Below are 27,642 nucleotides of genomic sequence, written 5' to 3'. Positions count from 1 at the left end.
TTAAAGATTAAGTGATGTGAGTTTAAAGAGGAGTTAAATAAAGAGTGTCTCTTACCAGATCAGTTCAAGCAAATAAAGTTGTCCTTTTCTTAGTAAAAACACTTGCAGACTCCCAATTCTACCCCTTACCCTCTCTTTTGCGCAGGCACGAGCGAAGCAGAGGGATGACGGAGGAATACACAAATGAATCTGGATGCACGCTCCCTTTGAAGTCAATCCCACAGAGTCAGCCATGCCCGGGCCCCGCCCACAGAGTCAGCCATGCTCGGGCCCCGCCCACAGAGTCAGCCATGCCCGGGCCCCGCCCACAGAGTCAGCCATGCCCGGGCCCCGCCCACAGAGTCAGCCATGCTCGGGCCCCGCCCACAGAGTCAGCCATGCCCGGGCCCCGCCCACAGAGTCAGCCATGCCCGGAATGGAATCTTTTTCTTTTTTTTTCTTTTTTTTTTTCAGTTTTTGCACATGCCCATGATTTTTTTTTTTTTACTTTTATTTAACAATGTACAAATGTACTAATGTACAAACAAGAATGGCAATATTGAATCGCAAGTCCAGAAGTAGACATAAGAGAGGCATACAAATAAAAAAAAAAAAAAAAAAAAAAACATTTACAAGGGGGGTACAGATATTCAGATTAGTCCATATTTGTGGGAAATTCGAGTAAGGCTTCATACAGGTTTTCATGTGTTTTAACATATTTCAGAGATTTCATATATAAATGGGAGTAATTTAAAAAGACTTTAAAGACAGGGGGTGATTTTAACACTCTTTGCTTATGAATACAAATTTTGGCTAAACAGAAGATTAGGTTGCTACAGAGTTCATCATTTTTGTTCTTCAATAATATTCCAAATGTTATTATGTCTCTGGTAATAGATTCTGGAAGTACTATTTTTCCTTCAGCCAAAGATCCAAGTTATTCCAAAATATTTTGGTTTTGTCACATTCATAGAAAATATGGTCTATTGTCTCTATATCATTTTCACAGAAGAAGCATTTATTATCATCAATGTTGAAACGGTTTCTTAAAAGTTCCTTGGATGGGTAAATTGCATTTAATATTTTAAAGTGTGTTTCTTTAGCTTTTGTTTGGGAATCTGTTTCTTTTATTTGGGTTTTTGGTTTGTCGATCATCCAACCAACGCACGAAGGCAATGTTCTGGCCAATGGTGGCAGGGGACGGGTCATTGCGTCATACTCATGAGAGGCTGCGCTGTTAGTACTCGGTGTTAGACAAGTAGTCGTCAGTTTACAGGACATGTTTCAGCTAGGGTCTGGTAGGAGCTGCTTCAGATACTTTTGTGAATATCTGAAGCTTACAGGATTACTACACAGGATATGAGTCAACAGTTTTTTGTTTTTTTTTTAATTTGGTTTTGGGGATGTTAGACTCCTGACCTACACTGCAGTCCTGTTGGTGGCGGTAATGCTCCATAGCAGGTGGTTGCCAACCGCCATTAAACACGAAGAAGAAGAAGAAGAAGGGGGGGGGGGAGAGAGAGAGAGAGAGAAAAAAAAACAAAAACCAACAAATCCTAAAGTTTTTCACAAAAATACACGGAGAAGAAGTGACGACGCGGACGGGAACAAGCAGGAAGAAACGCTATTCACTTCTACTGGAAACGTTAGCACCGATGTCAACAGTAACACTGTTGTAAACAGGCTAGGAGAGATAGCTGCAGCAGCTGGGAAGCACAAGGAGCAGCACCCAGCAGTGGAACTCATCAGCATGGAAGAAACGTGAGTGATAACGTTGACAGCAACAACACAGAGATCCAAACTTTTCACAGTAACATTACAGCTGTGAGTAACAGCAACAGGTCATTACAGCCGACTGACCTGGGCACAGAAGAGCCCCAAAGACACTCATGCAGAGTAGAGATGGGATTTATGGCTCTTTGGGGGGATCCGGATCTTTATGGATCGTCCCTTTCAAAGAGCCGTTCAAAAAACTGGCTCATATGGCTCTTTAAAAAAAAAAAAAGTATTTTAGGCTTAATTATCAATTTCCGCCATGTGCACATTCGTGGTGGTGCATGCTGCAGCGTGCATGCGCACTTTGCCATTACAATGCATTCTGGTTAGAAATTCCTAGTGCCATTTGTGACATAAATTGATAATTAAGCCTAAAAATATTGAGAGAGAGAAAGAGAAATGAGCCATCTCAATGTCACTTTTCAAATTTGCTCCCCATTCTGGGTCTCGCTGCCTTTTCTGCCAGCAGTGGACATATACATACAACCCCTGGCAAAAATTATGGAATCACCGGCCTCAGAGGATGTTCATTCAGTTGTTTAATTTTGTAGAAAAAAAGCAGATCACAGACATGACACAAAACTAAAGTCATTTCAAATGGCAACTTTCTGGCTTTAAGAAACACTATAAGAAATCAAGAAAAAAAGATTGTGGCAGTCATTAACGGTTACTTTTTTAGACCAAGCAGAGGAAAAAAATATGGAATCACTCAATTCTGAGGAAAAAATTATGGAATCACCCTGTAAATTTTCATCCCCCAAATTAACACCTGCATCAAATCAGATCTGCTCATTGACATTGACCCTATGCCATGACATTGACCCTATGTGTCTTTTTGCAAGGAATGTTTTTGCAGTTTTTGCTCTATGGCAAGATGCATTATCATCTTGTAAAATGATTTCATCATCCCCAAACATCCTTTCAATTGTCCAAAATATCAACATAAACTTGTGCTTTTATTGATGATGTAATGACAGCCATCTCCCCAGTGCCTTTACCTGACATGCAGCCCCATATCATCAATGACTGTGGAAATTTACATGTTCTCTTCAGGCAGTCATCTTTATAAATCTCATTGGAAAGGCACCAAACAAAAGTTCCAGCATCATCACCTTGCCCAATGCAGATTCGAGATTCATCACTGAATATGACTTTCATCCAGTCATCCACAGTCCACAATTGCTTTTCCTTAGCCCATTGTAACCTTGTTTTTTTCTGTTTAGGTGTTAATGATGCCTTTCCTTTAGCTTTTCTGTATGTAAATCCCATTTCCTTTAGGTGGTTTCTTACAGTTCGGTCACAGACGTTGACTCCAGTTTCCTCCCATTCGTTCCTCATTTGTTTTGTTGTACATTTTTCGATTTTTGAGACATATTGCTTTAAGTTTTCTGTCTTGACGCTTTGATGTCTTCCTTGGTCTACCAGTATGTTTGCCTTTAACAACCTTCCCATGTTGTTTGTATTTGGTCCAGAGTTTAGACACAGCTGACTATGAACAACCAACATCTTTGCAACATTGCGTGATGATTTACTCTCTTTTAAGAGTTTGATAATCCTCTCCTTTGTTTCAATTGACATCTCTCGTGTTGGAGCCATGATTCATGTCAGTCCACTTGGTGCAACAGCTCTCCAAGGTGTGTTCACTCCTTTTTAGATGCAGACTAACGAGCAGATCTGATATGATGCAGGTGTTAGTTTTGGGGATGAAAATTTACAGGGTGATTCCATAATTTTTTCCTCAGAATTGAGTGATTCCATATTTTTTTCCTCTGCTTGGTCTAAAAAAGTAACCGTTACTGACTGCCACAATCTTTTTTTCTTGATTTCTTATAGTGTTTCTTAAAGCCAGAAAGTTGCCATTTGAAATGACTTTAGTTTTGTGTCATGTCTGTGATCTGCTTTTTTTCTACAAAATTACACAACTGAATGAACATCCTCTGAGGCCGGTGATTCCATAATTTTTGCCAGGGGTTGTATATAGAGCAGCCTGTGAGCAGGACTTATGTCTCTTTTGTCCTTTATTTCACAATTATGACAAGAGTTTTTGGAGCGAGCAGCAGCCCCACAGCAGTGGGTAGCAGAGTTTTTTTTCTCTTTTTATTTTACGCGCGCGCGAGCAAATCGTCTGTTGAGAATATTTTCTTAATTAACTACACAGATGTATAAAGCAAATGGTGACTGGTTTCTAAACACAATTATGACAGAGGTTTTTTTGGGGGTGAAAGAGCGAGCTGCAGCCTCAGCAGCAAGCAGCAGAGTTTCTTTCATTCTTTTTTTTTTTATTATTATTTTATGTGTGCGTGCGAGCGAATCATCTGTCCAGAATATTTTATTAATTAACTTCACAGATGTATAATAAAACAAATGGTGACTGGTTTCTAAACATAATTATGACAGACTTTTTGGGGGAAGAGCAAGCTACAGTCCACAGCAGGCAGCAGTTTCTTTCTTTTTTTAATTTTTTTATTGTTGTTTACATGTGCGCTTGTGAACGGGACAGGAGGTCCTCAAACTGGGTCCCGCAGAGGAGGAAAGACCGCTGAAAGCAGCCGTCATCCAGACGCAGCTCCTGCAGCAAATATACTGCAGGAAAAATACTCTGTATTGGGAGCTTTCCACAGCAACTCTCTCCGTGTGATCAAGGACCATCATGTTAACTTGACTCTGACAACCAGAGCCGGCGAGCGGAATGGAAGCTCCTCCCATTTGGTGACGCACCGGGGCGACTTTTCGCAGCAAAAGCAGAGCGACACACCGGGCGAAGGAGACGCGTCCGTCGCCACGCGACCCACACAAATTTGTAGCGTCTGATTGCGCCCGGTGTGAACGCTGCATAAGACAACTCATTGTATACCATGGTGAAAATACACTGAAGGCTAAATGTATGCTGTTCTCGATTAATTCAGAAATTTACCTCAGCACCTCCGTCCGTATGTGGGTGGCACAAGACTGGCCTGGCCTGACTCTGGGTGACTTTTTTTCCCCTCACCGTGTGCGCGTGTCGGCATGGCGCCGCTTATTCGTGCCACAAGAAGCCCCTCCCCCCTGCAGGAGAAGGCACATGCTGCTGCTGCCTGTGCGTCTCCCCCCGTAGCTGCTCTCTTTCTATGCGGTGGGAGCCACAGCCGCAACCGCAACTGGATTATGTTCCTGGGAGCGTGTGAAACAAACACGCATGAAAAAAAAGAACGACAAAAAGAACAGCTCCCGCGCAGCCGTGACTCGGCTCCCTTCGTTCATATTAAAGAGCCGTTCAAAAGAATCGGCTCGTTCGCGAACGTCACAACACTAATTCAGAGCTTTCCTTCGCGCCTTTTCTCAGGGGGAAAAAAGGTCATTCTGCAGTTCCTGGTTTGGAAGCTTTCTCTGGCTGGAGTACTCAGTTCAAGCAGATGCTGTATACTGCTACCCATGCAGAATGTTTCAGGGACCCAGACACAGTGATCAAACTTTCAGTGTGACTGGTTTCCACGACTGAAAGCATGCAATGGAAAACGGAAAAGGACTAAACAGGCATGCTGCATCCAAAGAGCACCTGACTTGTGAGGCCATGTGGAGGGACAAGGAGAAACGGATTCACACAAGTAAGGAAATCTCAACACTAATTAACACTGGTCAACTGCAGCGCAACAGATATTATGTGTCTGCAATTATTGATGTTGTGGAGTTCCTTTCTGTGAACCAACTCCCCTTTAGAGGTGACCACGATGCTTACAGTGCTATGAATGAGGATGGATATGTACTATTTTTGTCTCTATTTGATTTTACACTAAGGAAAAATGCTGAATTAGCAAAAACTTCCTCGCAATGCAACATACACAAGTCATGACATTCAAAATAACTTAATAGATGTGATGAGTGCTTTATTAAGAGAGCACATTGTGAAAGAAGTTGGTGAATCATTCTACATGTTAAAAGTGGACGGAACCAGAGACCCAACAGGGAGAGAGAATATAGCCATAGTTCTCCGCTTTCTGAACGAACTGTGTGAACCAACTGAGCGGCTCCTAACAACAGCCACTGCTGACCAGGGACATGTGATTACATTGACTGACGCCATCTTAGGAGAACTGACCACAGCTGGCCTGAGCCCTGAGAAAATCATCAGTCATGTGTATGATGGGGCTTCGCTCATGTCAGGTAAACATGGAGGGGTACAGAAACTGCTGCAGCAAAAACTGTACAGAGACATAGCAAGTAAACTGTAGGTTGAAAAAGTTTGCCCCCCTGAAAAAATGTAATGCCCCCCCCCTTAAATGTTTTTCTGCAGCCGGGTCTGGGTGGAGTGTAGGAGGAGCATACCAGTCACCAAACTAACCTAACAAGCATGACACACAGAGCCGCGCAAATGAGAGCGGCTTTCATTACAAATTACGCTGTTTAGAAAGTTATAACTTGTCAAAAAACTTGTTTTAAATGGCTAGGCGTAGGGGTACAAAAGAGAATTGAGATTGGGACGAAGTTTTATTTCAGTTAACTGCTCCTGCAGGTTGTTGATCTGCTCATGAACTGCTGTACAAGCGTGGATGAGGAATCAATCAACTTTTTTCTTGTATAGCGCCAAATCACAACAAACAGTTGCCCCAAGGCGCTCCACATTGCAAGGCAAGGCCATACAATAATTATGAAACACAGTCTACGTCTAAAGCAACATAACCAAGGGATGGTCCAGGGTCACCCGATCCAGCCCTAACTATAAGCCTTAGCGAAAAGGAAAGTTTTAAGCCTAATCTTAAAAGTAGAGAGGGTATCTGTCTCCCTGATCTGAATTGGGAGCTGGTTCCACAGGAGAGGAGCCTGAAAGCTGAAGGCTCTGCCTCCCATTCTACTCTTACAAACCCTAGGAACTACAAGTAAGCCCGCAGTCTGAGAGCGAAGCGCTCTAATGGGGTAATATGGTACTACGAGGTCCCTAAGATAAGATGGGACCTGATTATTCAAAACCTTATAAGTAAGAAGAAGAATTTTAAATTCTATTCTAGCATTAACAGGAAGCCAATGAAGGGAGGCCAACACGGGTGAGATATGCTCTCTCCTGCTAGTCCCCGTCAGTACTCTAGCTGCAGCATTCTGAACCAACTGAAGGCTTTTTAGGGAACTTTTAGGACAACCTGATAATAATGAATTACAATAGTCCAGCCTAGAGGAAACAAATGCATGAATTAGTTTTTCAGCATCACTCTGAGACAAGACCTTTCTGATTTTAGAGATATTGCGTAAATGCAAAAAGGCAGTCCTACATATTTGTTTAATATGCGCTTTGAATGACATATCCTGATCAAAATAACTCCAAGATTTCTCACAGTATTACTAGAGATCAGGGAAATGCCATCCAGAGTAACGATCTGGTTAGACACCATGCTTCTAAGATTTGTGGGGCCAAGTACAATAACTTCAGTTTTATCTGAGTTTAAAAGCAGGAAATTAGAGGTCATCCATGTCTTTATGTCTGTAAGACAATCCTGCAGTTTAGCTAATTGGTGCGTATCCTCTGGCTTCATGGATAGATAAAGCTGGGTATCATCTGCGTAACAATGAAAATTTAAGCAATACCGTCTAATAATACTGCCCAAGGGAAGCATGTATAAAGTGAATAAAATTGGTCCTAGCACAGAACCTTGTGGAACTCCATAATTAACTTTAGTCTGTGAAGAAGATTCCCCATTTACATGAACAAACTGTAATCTATTAGACAAATATGATTCAAACCACCGCAGCGCAATGCCTTTAATACCTATGACATGCTCTAATCTCTGTAATAAAATTTTATGGTCAACAGTATCAAAAGCAGCACTGAGGTCCAACAGAACAAGCACAGAGATAAGTCCACTGTCCGAAGCCATAAGAAGATCATTTGTAACCTTCACTAATGCTGTTTTCTGTACTATGATGAATTCTAAAACCTGACTGAAACTCTTCAAATAGACCATTCCTCTGCAGGTGATCAGTTAGCTGTTTTACAACTACCCTCTCAAGAATCTTTGAGAGAAAAGGAAGGTTGGAGATTGGCCTATAATTAGCTAAGATAGCTGGGTCAAGTGATGGCTTTTTAAGTAATGGTTTAATTACTGCCACCTTAAAGGCCTGTGGTACATAACCAACTAACAAAGATAGATTGATCATATTTAAGATTGAAGCATTAAATAATGGTAGGACTTCCTTGAGCAGCCTGGCAGGAATGGGGTCTAATAAGCATGTTGATGGTTTGGATGAAGTAACTAATGAAAATAACTCAGACAGAACAATCGGAGAGAAAGAGTCTAACCAAATACCGGCATCACTGAAAGCAGCCAAAGATAACGATACATCTTTGGGATGGTTATGAGTAATTTTTTCTCTAATAGTCAAAATTTTGTTAGCAAAGAAAGTCATGAAGTCATTACTAGTTAAAGTTAATGGAATACTCAGCTCAATAGAGCTCTGACTCTTTGTCAGCCTGGCTACAGTGCTGAAAAGAAACCTGGGGTTGTTCTTATTTTCTTCAATTAGTGATGAGTAGAAAGATGTCCTAGCTTCACGAAGGGCTTTCTTATAGAGCAACAAACTCTTTTTCCAGGCTAAGTGAAGATCTTCTAAATTAGTGAGACGCCATTTCCTCTCCAACTTACGGGTTATCTGCTTTAAGCTACGAGTTTGTGAGTTATACCACGGAGTCAGACACTTCTGATTTAAAGCTCTCTTTTTCAGAGGAGCTACAGCATCCAAAGTTGTCTTCAATGAGGATGTAAAACTATTGACAAGATACTCTAACTCCCTTACAGAGTTTAGGTAGCTACTCTGCTCTGTGTTGGTATATGACATTAGAGAACATAAAGAAGGAATCATATCCTTAAACCTAGTTACAGCGCTTTCTGAAAGACTTCTAGTGTAATGAAACTTATTCCCCACTGCAGGGTAGTCCATCAGGGTAAATGTAAATGTTATTAAAAAATGATCAGACAAAAGGGAGTTTTCAGGGAATACTGTTAAGTCTTCTATTTCCATACCATAAGTCAGAACAAGATCTAAAATATGATTAAAGTGGTGGGTGGACTCATTTACTTTTTGAGCAAAGCCGATAGAGTCTAATAATAGATTAAATGAAGTGTTGAGGCTGTCATTCTCAGCATCTGTGTGGATGTTAAAATCGCCCACTATAATTATCTTATCTGAGCTAAGCACTAAGTCAGACAAAAGGTCTGAAAATTCACAGAGAAACTCACAGTAACGACCAGGTGGACGATAGATAATAACAAATAAAACTGGTTTTTGGGACTTCCAATTTGGATGGACAAGACTAAGATACAAGCTTTCAAATGAATTAAAGCTCTGTCTAGGTTTTTGATTAATTAATAAGCTGGAATGGAAGATTGCTGCTAATCCTCCGCCCCGGCCCGTGCTACGAGCATTCTGACAGTTAGTGTGACTCGGGGGTGTTGACTCATTTAAACTAACATATTCATCCTGCTGTAACCAAGTTTCTGTTAGGCAGAATAAATCAATACGTTGATCAATTATTATATCATTTACCAACAGGGACTTAGAAGAAAGAGACCTAATGTTTAATAGACCACATTTAACTGTTTTAGTCTGTGGTGCAATTGAAGGTGCTATATTATTTTTTCTTTTTGAATTTTTATGCTTAAATAGATTTTGCTGGTTATTGGTGGTCTGGGAGCAGGCACCGTCTCTACGGGGATGGGGTAATGAGGGGATGGCAGGGGGAGAGAAGCTGCAGAGAGGTGTATAAGACCACAGCTCTGCCTCCTGGTCCCAACGCTAGACAGTCACAGTTTGGAGGATCCCAAAAAATTGGCCAGATTTCTAGAAATGAGAGCTGCTCCCTCTAAAGTGGGATGGATGCCGTCTCTCCTAACAAGACCAGGTTTTCCCCAGAAGCTTTGCCAATTATCAATGAAGCCCACCTCATTTTTTGGACACCACTCAGACAGCCAGCAATTCAAGGAGAACATGCGGCTAAACATGTCACTCCCGGTCTGATTGGGGAGGGGCCCAGAGAAAACAACAGAGTCCGACATTGTTTTTGCAAAGTTACACACCGATTCAATGTTAATTTTAGTGACCTCCGATTGGCGTAACCGAGTGTCATTACTGCCGACGTGAATTACAATCTTACCAAATTTACGCTTAGCCTTAGCCAGCAATTTCAAATGTCCTTCGATGTCGCCTGCTCTGGCCCCCGGAAGACAATTGACAATGGTTGCTGGTGTCGCTAACTTCACATTTCTCAAAACAGAGTCGCCAATAACCAGAGTTTGATCCTCGGCGAGTGTATCGTCGAGTGGGGAAAAACGGTTAGAGATGTGAACGGGTTGACGGTGTACACGGGGCTTCTGTTTAGGGCTACGCTTCCTCCTCACAGTCACCCAGTCAGCCTGCCTTCCCGACTGCACGGGGTCTGCCAGGGGGGAACTAACGGCGGCTAAGCTACCTTGGTCCGCACCGACTACAGGGGCCTGGCTAGCTGTAGAATTTTCCACGGTGCGGAGCCGAGCCTCCAATTCGCCCAGCCTGGCCTCCAAAGCTACGAATAAGCTGCACTTATTACATGTACCGTTACTGCTAAAAGAGGCCGAGGAATAACTAAACATTTCACACCCAGAGCAGAAAAGTACGGGAGAGACAGGAGAAGCCGCCATGCTAAAACGGCTAAGAGCTAGTAGCTACGCTAAGCTAGCGGATTCCCAAACAGGGAATCCGACACTAGACAGGCTGTGGAGCAGCACAGGTAACGCACGACAACAGTGCTAAAATAAAATAAAAATCCACTAGACAGGCTGTGGAGCAGCACAGGTAACGCACAACAACAGTGCTAAAAAATAAAATAAAATAAAAATAAAAATCCACTGGACAGGCTGTGGAGCAGCACAGGCAACGCACGACAACAGTGCTAAAACAAAATAAAAATCCACTAGACAGGCTGTGGAGCAGCACAGGTAACGCACGACAACAGTGCTAAAATAAAATAAAAATCCACTAGACAGGCTGTGGAGCAGCACAGGTAACGCACAACAACAGTGCTAAAAAATAAAATAAAATAAAAATAAAAATCCACTGGACAGGCTGTGGAGCAGCACAGGTAACGCACAACAACAGTGCTAAAAAATAAAATAAAATAAAAATAAAAATCCACTGGACAGGCTGTGGAGCAGCACAGGCAACGCACGACAACAGTGCTAAAACAAAATAAAAATCCACTAGACAGGCTGTGGAGCAGCACAGGTAACGCACGACAACAGTGCTAAAACAAAATAAAAATCCACTAGACAGGCTGTGGAGCAGCACAGGTAACGCACGACAACAGTGCTAAAACAAAATAAAAATCCACTAGACAGGCTGTGGAGCAGCACAGGTAACGCACGACAACAGTGCTAAAACAAAATAAAAATCCACTAGACAGGCTGTGGAGCAGCACAGGTAACGCACGACAACAGTGCTAAAACAAAATAAAAATCCACTAGACAGGCTGTGGAGCAGCACAGGTAACGCACGACAACAGTGCTAAAAAATAAAATAAAAATAAAAATCCACTGGACAGGCTGTGGAGCAGCACAGGCAACGCACGACAACAGTGCTAAAACAAAATAAAAATCCACTAGACAGGCTGTGGAGCAGCACAGAATGACGAGGAACACTCACTGAGGGGGTGAGTAATAGTGAGTTAAGAAAAATGTGAAACTTTCTGTCTGAGATTCCACTTCCTGTCCAGAAAGCTGCAGTGCCTGTTGCCTGTCTCCATGCAACCTGCCTGTCCAGGGGCTACATGCACACAGCGTGCGTGTGCACAGAACCTGGCGTCTCCACGTCCACGTGCAGATGCATGAAAAAGTGACTTGAGCGTGGAAATGTACGCTGCGTCACGCCTTAATCCACCAGAGTTGAATTTGGTTACTTATTCGGCATTTTTTAAATCTTTTTATTTTTGTTATGAATGACATCCAATAAATACACAGAGATGCATAATAGAGGAAATCGGCCTGAAATTGTGAATATCAGACTGAAAATCTGTCCAGTCCAGACACTTATTTGGCTGGAAAAAAAAAGTTGATTTTTTGTTTGTTTGTTTTTTTGGTTAGAATGGCATTGTTTTCATTCACGGAGATGATACAGGTTTTGACTAAAAAAAATGGGTTACAACTGCAAATCGGGCTGAAATTGCGAACTGCCTTGAGTCTGGGTCACATAATTAGGAGAAAAGATCTCTATTTTTTCCCACTGTAGCCAAGTGCTTGCTCACAGGGGGTCGTTTTGACCGTTGGGGTTTTACATAATTATTGTATGGCCTTGCCTTACAATATAAAGCACCTTGGGGCAACTGTTTGTTGTGATTTGGCGCTATATAAAAAAATTGATTGATTGATTGATATTTGTCTGTATATTTATTTAATTTATTTATTTGATCTCCATTAGCTGTAACAAGTACAGCTAGTCTTCCTGGAGTCAACCCAACATGGTGCACGAGAACAGTATTTCCACCAGCCTTCACAACACCACACCACTATAGTAAGTCCCTTTGGCTGCTCCCTTGTTTGCACTCGGGGTCGCCACAGCACATCCAAGGTGGATCTGCATAATAAAAACAGAAATACCCTTTCTCTCCACACACACTCACACACACTCATCTGCACTGACACTGACAGGACCCATTTTATAGATAAACCTTTGGCACAATATGGTTACTCACAGTTAATTCATTCTTGTTAAATGAATGACTCCAAATAATTTCCTAGAATGGTCAATAAATCCAAATGTTAAAGTCTAAGAAGATGCCTTTTCAAAAGGACTTTAAACTGATGTTTACTGGTTGTATTAATAATGTCCATTGGCAAAGTGTTCCAGCCAAACATTGCTCTATACATGACCGCACTTGTTCCTTTATTTGTTTTCACTTTAGGTATTATAAATCTGCCCTCCACAGCATATCTAGCATCATAATCATGTTCATTCTGACGGAACAATAATTCCTCATAAAGTACATTTGGAGATTTAGTTGTAAGAATACTCCTCATCAAGTTCAATAATGAGGCTGTACATCTCTCTTTTACTTTAAACCAGGACAGTGTATTATGCATCCAGTTCACATCAGTTCTGAGTGGACACTGAAGTACACATAGTGCGTCTCTATTTTGGACTAATTATTAGGCATTTATGTGTGTTGTCGCAGCACAAGACCAAATCTCAGAGCAATAATCCAACTGTGACAGAACAAGAATTTTTACCACATCAGCAGTAACATTAGGAGGTAAGAGGTGGGAGCATCATCTCACCACTGAAAGGGTCCCACCCATCCTGCGTACTACTCTACTAATGTGTTTAGACCATGATAGTTCAGAGTCAGTTTCAGCTCCAAGCAATCTGGTCTCGTTTACCTGTTCAACAGTTACATCTTTAACAGCAAGCCTCAGCTTGGGTTCAGTCAGCAACATGTGTTTGGTTCCAAAAACAATACTTTTTGTCCTGCCAATATTTAGAACTAGCTTGTTATTTGTGACCCACTCTAACATAGATGTAAGAGCTTCACCAAGAACAATTTCAACAATAGTTGAGTCATCAGCATATATTGATATTTTGGCTTTCTCCAAGACTAACGGCAAGTCATTTGTATATATAGAAAACAGGAGAGGTCCTAAGCAGCTTCCCTGTGGAACACCACAACAAAGGGTTTTCTCATCCGAGAAGCTTCCGTTAAAAAAGACAATTTGCCTCCTGTTTTCTAGATAACTTTTAACCCAAAGAAATGCTGCTGGACTGAACCCATAACACTGCATTTTTCTTAACAAGAGGTTGCGATCAATAAGGTTAAAAGCACAGCTGAAATCCAACAGTACAGCTCCTGCTAACCTTTTATTATCTAATGTGATCAGCCACTCATTTGTCATCTGGGCCATGTAGATGTTGAATGACCTGCCTGGTATGCATGTTGAAAATCAGTATTTAAATTATTATCTGAAAAATATTTTTGAATTTTTTCAAAGACAGTTCTCTGCATAATTTTGCTCAGAGCAGGTAACAGACTAATCGGTCTACTGTTAGGGCCGCAGAATGGTGCAGCAGCACTTTTTGATAATGGCACAATCTTAGCTATTTTCCATGCTTGTGGATAAATACTGTCCTCAAAAAGCAGCAAGTTTCAATAATTTTGAATCAATATTATCAACACCCGACGGTTTTTCTTTAAATTCTAAAAGCAATTTTTCCACCTGACCCACAGTAACATTGATAAATTCAAATTTGCAACTCTTCTCTGCCATAATATTGTCCCTTATTAAACCTTCTGCTTTTGTGTTATTAGTTTGCACCATATCAGCCCGAAGCTTGTTAATTTTATCATAAAAATAATTATTTAAATGATTGGCTATATCTAGAGGATTTGTTATAAAATGACCCCCGTTTCAAGAAATGGAGTAGATTTAACATTTCTTTCTAACATATTATTTAGGATACTCCATAATTTCTTGTCCTATTTATCATTCATAATCAAATTTGTATAGTATACCTTCTTTTTCTTTTTGTTTAATTTGGTTGCATAATTTCTCAGTTTGTGATATATCTGCCAATCAGATTCATAATTAGATGTAACTGCCACTTTTTTAGCCTCATCTCTTTGTACCATACAGTCCTTAAGCTCTGCATCAATCCATCCGGATCTCAATTTACGTGGTTATTTTTTTTGAGGGGTGTGTCTATCACTTACTTGTAAAAACATATTATTAAAAATTTCAACTGCATCATCTGGATTATTACACATTAGTACCTCATCCCAACAAATATTCTGAACGTCCTCTCTAAAATCATCTTCCGAAAATTGTTTGTATGACCTTTTGAATATTATTTTGTGCCCTCCTTTTGGAACTTTTGATTTCCTTGCCACTGCTATTAGATTATGATCATTGCAGCCTACTGGGATTGATATTGCTTTAGTACACAAATCACCAGAATTAGTATAAATATGGTCAATCAAAGTTGATGTTTTGGATCCATCACTCCATATACGAGTTGGTTTAGTGATCAGTTGTACTAGGCCACATGCCTCAGTAACAGATTTAAGTTTATTCCTTAAAGGACACTGTAGTAAATTCCAGTCTACATTAAGGTCTCCCATAATATAAACTTCATTTTGACTATCGCACACATTGTCTATCATAGCACATAAACTATCTAAATAATCAAAATTTGCATTGGGTGGGTGGTAACAACAGGAAACCAGTAAGGGCTTTAAATGTGGTATTTGGACTTCAAGCCATAATACTTCCATCTCATGTAGCATGAAATCCATTCTTACTTTTACTGGTATATGTTTCTGTAAATAAATGGCAACCCCACCACCACTTCCTTTTCTGTCTTTCCTATATATGCTGTTGCTTCGGATATGTAAAAAGGAGTCTTCAAACGTGGAATCTAAATAAGTCTCTGTAAACCCCATAATATGAACATTACCTTCTAGTAATATCTTTGAGATATCAGTTACCTTATTTCTAAGACTATGAATATTCAAGTGTGCCAATTTCAATCCCTTTTTACGCAGCTTTGCAAGAGAAACCATTTTCAGTTAATATTGTAGATATAATCCAATTTATTAACTGAGCCACGACTGAACTATAATTTCCACAATTAAATTGATAGTTACTGGGTGCCAACTTAAAAAAACTTTACATAGTAAAAACACGCAAACACACACTCATTCCATTCACACCCCCAAAGTCTGTGATCATTGTGAAACTGGTGCTGGAGTTTTTCTCCTTATCATCCTCCTGAACAAAAATATATATCTTCAGTCCGCTCCCTTTCATTCCTTTTGTTTTCCAGTAGAGTCATTCGTCAGTCCCAGTCCTCTTGTTTTCTGTCCAGTCCAGATACTTATTCAGCTGAAAAAAATCCTTTATTTATTTATTTGGTCAGAATGACATTCTTTTGGTCCAAGGAGATGATTAATATAGGTTAAGACTGAAAAAATTGTTACACCTACAAATCAGGCTGAAATTGAAATTTTTAATCTATATTTGACCAATCGTTGCTACCTACTTTGTATTTGTTTTATGTACAGACCACAATGGAAATAAGTCAACTTTTTGTGTTATCCTTTAAATTCAATTAGAAATGTATTATATGTGCATGTGTTTCAACACATTGTATTTTATTGTACATCTTATGTGGATGTTTTTTTAAATCAATCAATCAAACAAGAGTTGACATGTATGCATTTATGGTTCTGATACAGTTTTACAGGGATCTGTACCAAACAAACATGTCAAACATGATTTTAGATCAAACCATCTCTGTCCTGGAACAGAAGAGGAGGAGAGGGAGGAAGAGGTAGAGAAGCAGGAGGAGGGGAGGAGGTTAAGAAGTAGAGGAAGAGAGGATGAGGTTGGCCAGGACATATCTTCAGAATTCTACGAGAAAGATGCTCAGAGAATTGCAGAGGTCCATATTGCAATTTCAGTGAATTGTCCAGTCCAAGTATATAACCATATGTTCAGGTACAAATTAACTGGCAGTTAATTTAAAGTTAACTTTTAGTTTTTAATGTTTCCTCACAGATTGACACATCGCTTATCAGAGAAACAGAAGATGATATCAACCATGCAGTCGATTCAAGTGCACACTGTTACCCACTCTCAGAGCTCCAACTCAGTTCAGCTGTTCCAGTTTTAAAGGAGCAGATGAAGTCTTCAGTGTTGCCCCGTCCACATCCACTCCTGTCTCAGAGGATCGTGTTGGCTGTGCTGTCCATTCAGGTGGTGATGCACATAATGACCCACCCTCAGAGATTCAGCTGGATGATGCCACCCCAGTTTTCACTTCAGCTGAGAAAGACATCAACAGTGATCGTCCACACCCACTCCTGTGTCAGGGGACCATGATCAGCATACTGTCTACTCAAGTTTTGATGCAGGCTATGACCAACATTATGTGAGTCTCAAACTTCACAGAGTAAATCTTTTAGAGGAAATGATTTGTCATTTCATTTATTAATTTATTTGAATGGGAGAATGCATATTAATGAACAGAAAACAAGTAGTGTAAATATGCCAGATTTAGCTCAAGGCTATTTTCCATCCGCAGTCCCATGGGGTAAAAATACCACCAATACAAAACATACATGACCCATACAAAGGAATACAATATAATACAATACAGTACAACACAACATAAGACATTACAACACAAACACTACAATAAACAAATTAACATGACAATACAAACAAGATAACACAAAATCAACACTGTTGCTAAAGTGCCTAAATGTTAATGTGCTGATCATGAAAAAAAAATAAATACACACTCCTCTGTATCCTGTTCTTCATCTAAAATCTCAACTAATGTTCACAGATAACCAGTTACATTTATCTCAGGGATTTAGCTGTTGAGATGTGATCAGTAAGTGGATCTGCTCACAGAAGACACCAAAATGATTACACAGTTCAGTTAGTAGAAAAAACTACATTTCACTGCTCACTGTTCCAGAACCGGCACTGACGGGGTTAACAGTGATTACAGAATAACCGCTGATCACTTTGCAACATGGAATAGATCGGATGCTGATAATTAACAGCTGACTAATGTGAGACACAGCGGGTGAAAAAACACAGGAGGAAACAGGTGTTGTGCTGGATTCAGCACCCCTGCCGTGAAATGCACCCCCTTCGCGGGAACACGCATTTGAACCTCGTCACCTTAAGCCCCTTTCACACCGGGGGTGCTCCCGGTTGCTCCCAGTTGCGCCGTGCATCATTATGACGACGCCGCGTGGAAGCAACTCGGTGCCGAGACGATGCAGCTCAGCGCCACAACAGCATGAGGGCGCAAAGGACGAAGCAAGTCGGGCGCTGAAAAATTAAACCTCTTTAATTTTTTTGGCGTCCTTTGCTCAACGCAGAAAGGAAGTGGTTCCAGCGCAAGTCGGGGCAAAGAAGCGTTACCCGGCGTGGCTCGAAGCCAAATTGAGACAAATTGAGACAGACGTGCGGAGGAATTCCGCACGTTGCGGCACCCGCGACGCGCAAAGCAACGCCGTGATGACGCGTCACAGAACATGTTCTGGCATGTCCAGGCTCGTCCACAATTTCTTGGATAATCACTCGACTGAAAAACCACCGACAGCTGTCTGAACGCCATCTCAAAGCCGTCCTGTCAGACCAAAACGGGGGTGGTTTTGTGTCGGTCCAGCAGCAAATCCATCGTGACGCGCAAAGCGTCCGCTTGGCTTTCCATGACAAAATCTCTTGTTAAAAGTGAAATCTACAGGAAAATAGTTGATGTCCAGCTCTTGTGATAACCAGAGAAATTGCACACGATGGTCACGGATCCACAGAGCGATCCGTTTAGAAATGAAATGGTCGCTCAGCCTGTTGATGGCAGCTGGAGCGCGGCGCGCCCCACAGCTGCTGTGGCCCGTCCTTAAAGGGACAGTAACATCCCTTAATGTCTTTGAAGCCCATAAAATTTTCACCAAAAACCACCTGAATTTCTCGAATGGTGTCCACATGGATGTGCCTCACAGTTTCTAAAAAAAAAATTTGATCAAGCAAAGCGGCAATCTCTCAGCCATTTCCCTGACAATGAAAATCCGCCGTGAGGGCTGGACCACTCCTCACTCAAAGCCTGCTCACAGGCGAATGACGCAACCGACAGGCGTGAAAAAAATCACGCATGCGCATGAAGGTTCAAGGTTGGCTCACGCAAGCACACGTGATTCAAATCCATATGGTTTTTTTTTGTTTTTTTTTAATAAGGTCGGATACTTTTCTAATAGACCTCGTATTTAGTAAAAATGGGGATTAGTTCGCAGGATTACAATTGTAATGCATTTTATGATATTATCTGTATATAATATATATATATTTTTTTCTTTAAAACAAAAACATGGACAGCATGACGTCTCGTAACCGGGCAAAATATTGATGAAGTTTCTGTTAATGCATTTTCAATGGAGATTCGTGACTGAACACACTCAGAAAAATGCTCGCAAAATACATGCTAAAAAAATGCTGCACACTAAATGAAAACGTTCCTTCATGGACAGCGACATGACGTCTCCTAACCGGGCAAAATATTGAAGTACCCAGATGTTAATGCATTTTCAATGGAGATTCGTGACTGAACACACTCAGAAAAATGCTTGCAAAATACGTGTTTGTCAAGGATTTTATATAGTTCATGCTTATATTATCATTTATTTTATATAGTTCATGCTTATATTAACATTTATTTCCTTTTATGACTATGTGTACTTTTCCTCTTTGTGAGAAGAGGAGGTTTTAAAAAGAAAGACTTGTCTGCATTCTTCATGATTGAGCAAACTATTTTTCATTTTGCATAAGTGCCTCATCCTGCTTTGACGAGCCACAAGGCTCATGTTGCAGGAATGGAAGGTTCCAGCCACCTTGCTTTGCTATCTCCCTCATGGAGACATGACTCATGTGTAACCTCTCCCTGACTGTCCTTGTTTGTTTTTTTCTCATGTTGGTGAACTAAATAAAAAGCTGGGCCAGAGGAGGGGATTTTAGGAGAGCTTTGGAGCTGAGCACTTACAAGCTGCTTCTTATCCTCCTCTGCGCAGAGCATAAAATATATATATTTGTCTCTCTCTGACTGTTTTTTTTACAGTGTCTGTGCCTCTCATTTGTTTAAAACAGGGTGCAAACCCAACAGTTTTTTTTCCTGGCGCCCAACGTGGGGCGTCGACACATCTTGAGCGAACGGAGGGAGACGCACCGCTGACAGCGCGCACCGAAGAAAGTCCTGAGGGGTGAATTCTCCGTCGGGCCGGTGACCATAGACGTCCACCTCCGCTTGCCGCAGGTGGACGGGTAGTTGTTAAACAGCTAACTGATCATCTGCAGAGGAATGGTCTATTTGAAGAGTTTGTCAGGTTTTAGAATTCATCATAGTACAGAAACAGCATTAGTGAAGGTTACAAATGATCTTCTTATGGCCTCGGACAGTGGACTCATCTCTGTGCTTGTTCTGTTAGACCTCAGTGCTGCTTTTGATACTGTTGACCATAAAATTTTATTACAGAGATTAGAGCATGCCATAGGTATTAAAGGCACTGCGCTGCGGTGGTTTGAATCATATTTGTCTAATAGATTACAATTTGTTCATGTAAATGGGGAATCTTCTTCACAGACTAAAGTTAATTATGGAGTTCCACAAGGTTCTGTGCTAGGACCAATTTTATTCACTTTATACATGCTTCCCTTAGGCAGTATTATTAGACGGTATTGCTTAAATTTTCATTGTTACGCAGATGATACCTAGCTTTATCTATCCATGAAGCCAGAGGACACACACCAATTAGCTAAACTGCAGGATTGTCTTACAGACATAAAGACATGGATGACCTCTAATTTCCTGCTTTTAAACTCAGATAAAACTGAAGTTATTGTACTTGGCCCCACAAATCTTAGAAACATGGTGTCTAACCAGATCCTTACTCTGGATGGCATTACCCTGACGTCTAGTAATACTGTGAGAAATCTTGGAGTCATTTTTGATCAGGATATGTCATTCAAAGCGCATATTAAACAAATATGTAGGACTGCTTTTTTGCATTTACGCAATATCTCTAAAATCAGAAAGGTCTTGTCTCAGAGTGATGCTGAAAAACTAATTCATGCATTTATTTCCTCTAGGCTGGACTATTGTAATTCATTATTATCAGGTTGTCCTAAAAGTTCCCTAAAAAGCCTTCAGTTAATTCAAAATGCTGCAGCTAGAGTACTGACGGGGACTAGAAGGAGAGAGCATATCTCACCCATATTGGCCTCTCTTCATTGGCTTCCTGTTAATTCTAGAATAGAATTTAAAATTCTTCTTCTTACTTATAAGGTTTTGAATAATCAGGTCCCATCTTATCTTAGGGACCTCGTAGTACCATATCACCCCAATAGAGCGCTTCGCTCTCAGACTGCAGGCTTACTTGTAGTTCCTAGGGTTTGTAAGAGTAGAATGGGAGGCAGAGCCTTCAGCTTTCAGGCTCCTCTCCTGTGGAACCAGCTCCCAATTCAGATCAGGGAGACAGACACCCTCTCTACTTTTAAGATTAGGCTTAAAACTTTCCTTTTTGCTAAAGCTTATAGTTAGGGCTGGATCAGGTGACCCTGAACCATCCCTTAGTTATGCTGCTATAGACGTAGACTGCTGGGGGGTTCCCATGATGCACTGTTTCTTTCTCTTTTTGCTCTGTATGCACCACTCTGCATTTAATCATTAGTGATCGATCTCTGCTCCCCTCCACAGCATGTCTTTTTCCTGGTTCTCTCCCTCAGCCCCAACCAGTCCCAGCAGAAGACTGCCCCTCCCTGAGCCTGGTTCTGCTGGAGGTTTCTTCCTGTTAAAAGGGAGTTTTTCCTTCCCACTGTAGCCAAGTGCTTGCTCACAGGGGGTCGTTTTGACCGTTGGGGTTTTACATAATTATTGTATGGCCTTGCCTTACAATATAAAGCGCCTTGGGGCAACTGTTTGTTGTGATTTGGCGCTATATAAAAAAATTGATTGATTGATTGATAGATTGACGACGCCTCCGAACCAAATGAGAGGTGCAACAAATTAACGTAAGTAATTACTGCCTGCCTGTGAGGATAAAATATGTTAACGTGGGTAATAAAGTGCGGGGGAGGGAGTTAGAGTCTCCGGTCCTGCCGGCACATTTGGCGGAGGGGTTCGAGTCCTCATCCGGCTAAGAAATACAGGAGGAGTAAAAATAAATTTCAGGAGAAGCAGTTAGAGAGACGCGAATTAATTGAATATTCCAAAAGTGAAACTAAGTGTGTTTGTGGTATGAATGTGAGAGAATGGGACTGTGAGTGACTGAAGCACGGACAGCTTGATATCCCATTTTATCAGGGGACAAAAGTGAAGCTGTTGTCTGCAAAGTAGGTCATTTTAAGTCCATACGCACCATACTCACATATTCCCGACGAGTCTGCAAAGAGGGGGATTCCAAGGAAGGTCCGCCCCACGGGGTAGAAGCTTGACCTGAACTTTGCAGAGTGAAGGGGAATAGGTGACCAACATGGGAAACACATGCACCGAAAATAAGCCCCTATTTCAGGGCGACGAAAAATACATGCACAAATGCAATCCGGAAAATCTGAAGTACATAACTAAATGGAAAAAGAAATATGGCTTTTCAGGTAAATTGGTTGTGCCAGATTGTGAAGGTTTGGTGTTAAAACTTACGGCAGCAGCAGCAAATAAAAAGGGTAACAGGAAAGCAAGAAAAGAAGGAGAAATAGAGTGTGCAAAAGTATGGCTCAGTGAAGCACAGATGAGAGTAGAGGCCATAAAGAGGAACAAAGACGAGAAAGGAAAATCAGAGGGGAAAGTAATGTTTGTAAAACCTGAAGATAATGAGACGGCCGTGAGAGGCTGTGATGTAAACCCACCCCTGCAGCCACAAAATCAGGCTGCAGCAAGACAAGCGGCGCCAACAGTGGCTCCACCACTGGTAAAGGACCTGATTTTTGACCCTAATTATGCCCAGGGGAGTTCTGAAGGTCCGTCATATGACCCAATAAGCTCACTGTATCCAAATCCATTTTTGGATAATCAGAGGGTGGAATTTTCAACTGTATTGACCCCGCCTGTGGCAACAAATTCTTTAATGCCCGAAAAATACATTTTGAGAGACAGGGCTATGATTAAGCCGCCTCTAAAATACGGTTTCAATACATTCCCAGATCACAGTTTCATCGCTCCAATGATCCAGGTCCCAAACCCAAATATAGCTCAAGGACAGCCGCCATTCCTTCATGTGTTCCGTCCATGGACACCAGAAGAGGCAGCAAAGGCCGTGTCTGGCCTACCAGACCCACAAGCTGATGTGGAAGAGTGGGTAAAAGGAATAGAGGATATTATAAAAGCGTATAGGTTGAATGGCTGTGAAGTAGGACAGGCTGTACAATTGGCTCTGGGACAAAACTGGGTCCACGTGAGAGGGACATTTACAGGACGTGCTGCAAACGGCACGGTCCTGCCGTATGGGAATGAGGAAGATCCGGCAGCGGCGTTACAGGCTCAAATAACCGATTTAATGACCAGAGTTAAAAACAAGTTTAAACAGAAAGCGGACTATGGTAAAATAAATGCATGTAAACAAAAGGCAGATGAGGATGTGGATGATTATAATCAGCGTTTAGGGGCAGTTTTCCGTGCAAACAGCGGTATACCGCATAGTGATGATCAAGCAGGAGCATATCAAAATCAGCTGAAACAAGCCATCCTGAATGGTTTGAGGCCAGAAATTAGTGCATGGATCAAAAAGCACAATGTGACTACTGACTCAGATGATATGACTAAGATACTGGATTGGGCAAGACATGCAGCAAAAGTGACCAGGCAGACAAAACCCAAAACTTCTGTCTTTGTGACTGAAGATTTTTCTGAAATCTTCCATCAAATGGGAGGCTTTAGGGGCCGGGGTCGTGGACGCGGCCGTGGTCGAGGAGGTTTTCGAGGTGGAGGGCGTGGTCGTCCCAAATCAGGCCCACAGGAGAGTACCTGTTGGAAGTGTGGAGAATTTGGCCATTGGCAAAGGGACTGTCCCCACCAAGGTCCGCCTAAAGTGGTGAGACCATCGGCCCCTCCTCAGTCACAATGACTAGAAGAAGGTGAAAATGGAGAAAAAGTCAGAGTGACTGAACTGGACGTGACAACAAATACACCAATATGTGACAACATTGATGAGTTACCAGATAAACGGATAACAATCACAGTGGATATTCATGGAGCATAGTCATTACTACTCCTGAAAGAAAAACCTGTGGTGACTCTAAAGGTAAATGGACAGGACATGGATTTTCTCTGTGACACAGGAGCATGTAGGACAGTGATAACAGACAGACCTCCCAGAACTAAATTTGCAAAAGAAGTTGTTTGGGTAAAATCTGCAAATGGACAGGTGAATTCAGAGAAAATATTGAAGTTTGTCAATTTTGAAGATCCTGAAACGGACCAAACTGTTTGTGTCTCTGTGGTTTATTCGCCCCATTGTCCCAGTAAATTTACTGGGATGAGATTTGATGACTGCCTTATCTATAGGAGTCACACCAACAGTAGGTGGTATGAGAGCTGTGAGACAGCCCGCTACTGTATATACAAATTTGGCCCAGGCCTGGCAGTACTCTTTGGATCTGTCGGAGTTGAGACAAACTGAACAATTATTGGAGGAAGGTCTGACGACCTGTGAAAACAGAGAACACGTAGTAATGATGTCACCAAAAGATCTACACATACACTCAACAAAAATATAAACGCAACACTTTTGGGTTTGCTCGCATTTTGTATGAGATGAACTCAAAGATCTAAAACTTTTTCCACATACACAATATCACCATTTCCCTCAAATATTGTTCACAAACCAGTCTAAATCTGTGATAGTGAGCACTTCTCCTTTGCTGAGATAATCCATCCCACCTCACAGGTGTGCCATATCAAGATGCTGATTAGACACCATGATTAGTGCACAGGTGTGCCTCAGACTGCCCACAATAAAGTGCTCACTATCACAGATTTAGACTGGTTTGTGAACAGTATTTGAGAGAAATGGTGATATTGTGTATGTGGAAAAAGTTTTAGATCTTTGAGTTCATCTCATACAAAATGGGAGCAAAACCAAAAGTGTTGCGTTTATATTTTTGTTGAGTGTAACTATGCTATTCACTCCACAAAAGGATGAAAGGTATGGAGCAGGATTTCTGAAAATTCCATCACAGACAGAAAAACCACCTCTGTGTATGGTGTAGTGCTGACCCAAAGTGCAGATAAATGGTACAGAGGAAAACCTGAGGCTGTGCCGCATATTTCACTGACAAGGGCAGACACTCAGTCCTGGAAGGACCTTGGAGGAATTGCTAAAATAGCTGAGGAAGCGACTGATTAGCACGAAGCAGATGCAATGTCGGTGTGGGATTTCAGTCCATCCACAGACTTGTATCGGAAATACATGTTTGTAAGTGCTTGGACGACACCGGTGATACATGAAGTAGATCTGGACGATTGAAATTTAACAACATCTGTGTTGTTGACAGGAAGATGAGACTTTATTGGCCAAACTGCCTCCTCATCTCTGGGTGAATGCACCCACAGATGTAGGACTGTTGAAAAACATTCCGCCAGTCAAAATTAAGCCACGATCTGATTGGAGACCACGGATCAAACAATATCCATTAAAACCTGAAGCAGAAAAGGGAATTGAACTGGTTATTGCAGAATTACTGGAAGCAGGAGTCATCAGGGAATGTTTAGATGCATCCTATAACACTCCAATATATCCTGTGAAAAAAGCAGACAATCAGAATTGGCGAATGGTACAAGACCTACGTGCAGTAAATGCTGCAGTAGAAACTAGCGCTCCTCTGGTACCAGACCCACATACGCTGCTAAATAGATTAAGTCCTGGAAACATGTACTTCTCTGTCATAGACATCAGTAATGCATTTTTCTCAGTACCTGTTCATCCAGACTCTCAATTTTGGTTTGCTTTTACACTCTCAATTTTGGTTTGCTTTTACATTCAAAGGTAAAAAAGATACACATATACAAGACTCCCTCAAGGTTTTGCTGACAGTCCGACCATTTTTACACAAGCAATAAATTGTTGCTTATCTTCATTTACTCCACCAGAAGATTCACAAATCTTGGTGTATGTAGATGACATTTTGGTGGCAGGAAAGACAAATGACAGCTGTACAAAATGTACCATGATGCTTTTGCAACATTTGGCAGAAACAGGAAGTAAAATTAAAAAGCAAAAGTTGCAGTTCGTGAACCCACAAGTGACTTATTTAGGCCACATCCTATCAGCTGAGGGGAAACGAATACAAGACGATCGAAAGCACGCTATTCTCAAAGCGCCTAAACCGTCAACAAAAAAAGGAAATGATGACTTTCTTAGGTATCTGTAATTACTGCAGAACCTGGATTCCATGTTATGCAGAGAAGGTGCAGAAATTGCAGGATTTAATACATTCTATACCAATGGCTATGACTGACAAAATACAGTGGAATAAAGAAGCTGAAGAACAGTTTACAGCTCTTAAACAAGAACTTGTGAGTTCCACAGTATTATCTCTGCCCAATTATGCCAAGCCATTCACTCTCATCGTGGACACAAAACAGGGATTCATGTGTGCAGTCTTGCTACAACAACATGGTAATAAAAATAAACCAGTTGGCTATTATTCCAAACGTTTGGATACATTCTTATCGCCTGCTAGACAGATAGCTTATACAGCAATGCTATTGTCTCAGCCACACATTACCATTGAAAGATGCAACACCTTGAATCCCGCCACGCTCCTACCTACTGAGACAGATGGTGAACCGCATGATTGCTTGGCAGACACAGAGAAACAACAATTACCTCGACCAGACTTAACAGACGAACCATTTACAGATGGACTACATTACTTTGTGGATGGCTCATGTTTCAAAGATCAGAAAGGACAGACATTAACAGGCTATGCTGTTGTTCAATTACCAAATACTGTTATTGAAGCAAAACAGATTGATCATTTTAAATCAGCCCAAGCTGCAGAACTCATTGCATTAACCAGAGCTTGTATCTTGGCTAAAGGACAGAAACTGACAGTCTATACAGATAGTCAATATGCATTTTCAACAATTTGGTTCTTTGCAAAACAATGGCAACAAAGAGGTATGATAACCTCTACAGGGAAACCAGTGACACATGCAGGCTTACTCATAAATTTGCTAGAAGCAGTGACATTACCATCACACCTGGCATTATGTAAATGCACAGCCCACACCAGAGGCACAGATTTTGTCTCTAGAGGAAACCGTCTCGCAGACAAAATAGCGAAAGAAGCAGCAGCTGGTCGATATGGCACTTCTTCTATTTACACAGCTCAGACAGATAGTGAACCATTAATAGACTCTGACCTTTTACTGGATATGCAAAAACAAGCACCAACACAGGAACGAAATCTGTGGTTGAAAAATGGGGCAACCCCAAACCCCAAAGGACTTTATTGTGTACATAACAAACCCATCCTACCCAAAAGCTTATTCAAAGCAACTGCAATTGCGACACATGGGTTAACGCATGTGTCGACAGGGGGGATGGTACATATGGTAGACCAACATTTTACTACTTATGGATTTAATTTATATTCGAAAAAATTTTGTAAAGCCTGTGTTACCTGATTGAAACACAACCCACAGGGAAATATAAAACCCCGGAGAGGGCAATTCCCAAAACCACAGTATCCTTTTCAAATTGTTCATATGGACTTTATTGAACTAAATCGATGTGGACCTTATCAATACTGTTTAGTATTAATTGATGCTTTTTCAAAATGGGTAGAAATCGTTCCATCAGAAAAAGCAGATGCTTTAACAGTAGCAAAAGCACTGTGTAAGACAATTATTCCATATTATGGAATACCAGAGACATTGTACAGTGATAATGGAACACATTTTGTAAATGAAGTTGTACAGAGAGTAGCAGAACACATGGAAATTAAGTTAAAACATCATTGTGCTTACCACCCACAAAGTGCAGGATTAGTGGAAAGGACAAATGGCACAATAAAAACAAGATTAAGGAAATGTATGGAAGAGACAAAACAAACCTGGATTGAATGTTTAGACCTAGTAAAATTGTATATGAGAATAACACCATCAGGTTTAACACCATTTGAGATACTTTATGGACGACCATATCGTCTACCAATTTTTGATATGGATACTAAAACAGCAGATGAGGAACAAACATTAGCAGATTTTATGAAAAAGACATTAACACAGAAAGAGATAACTCAAACACATTTACTGCCAAATAATTCTGATCTTCCACAGGATGGCCTTCCAGTAGTCCAACCAGGAGACTGGGTGTTCATCAGAGTGATTAAGAGGAAG

The 27,642-nt window shown here is 41.2% G+C and overlaps 1 long non-coding RNA gene across 2 annotated transcripts; it reads left to right on the top strand.

Moving 5' to 3' along the window:
- The first annotated feature begins 1,505 nt into the window (after positions 1-1,505).
- LOC117510127 lies at positions 1,506-27,642 on the top strand. 2 transcript variants are annotated; one of them, XR_004560626.1, is made up of 3 exons: positions 1,506-1,740; positions 16,296-16,668; positions 27,583-27,642. It is a non-coding gene; the product is annotated as an uncharacterized LOC117510127 (long non-coding RNA). The 2 variants fall into 2 exon arrangements; XR_004560627.1 differs by lacking the exon at positions 27,583-27,642 and adding an exon at positions 19,395-19,508.

Source organism: Thalassophryne amazonica, chromosome 5 (assembly GCF_902500255.1).
Source record: "Thalassophryne amazonica chromosome 5, fThaAma1.1, whole genome shotgun sequence".
NCBI lineage: Eukaryota > Metazoa > Chordata > Actinopteri > Batrachoidiformes > Batrachoididae > Thalassophryne > Thalassophryne amazonica.
This window is presented reverse-complemented; position numbering and strand designations above follow the sequence as displayed.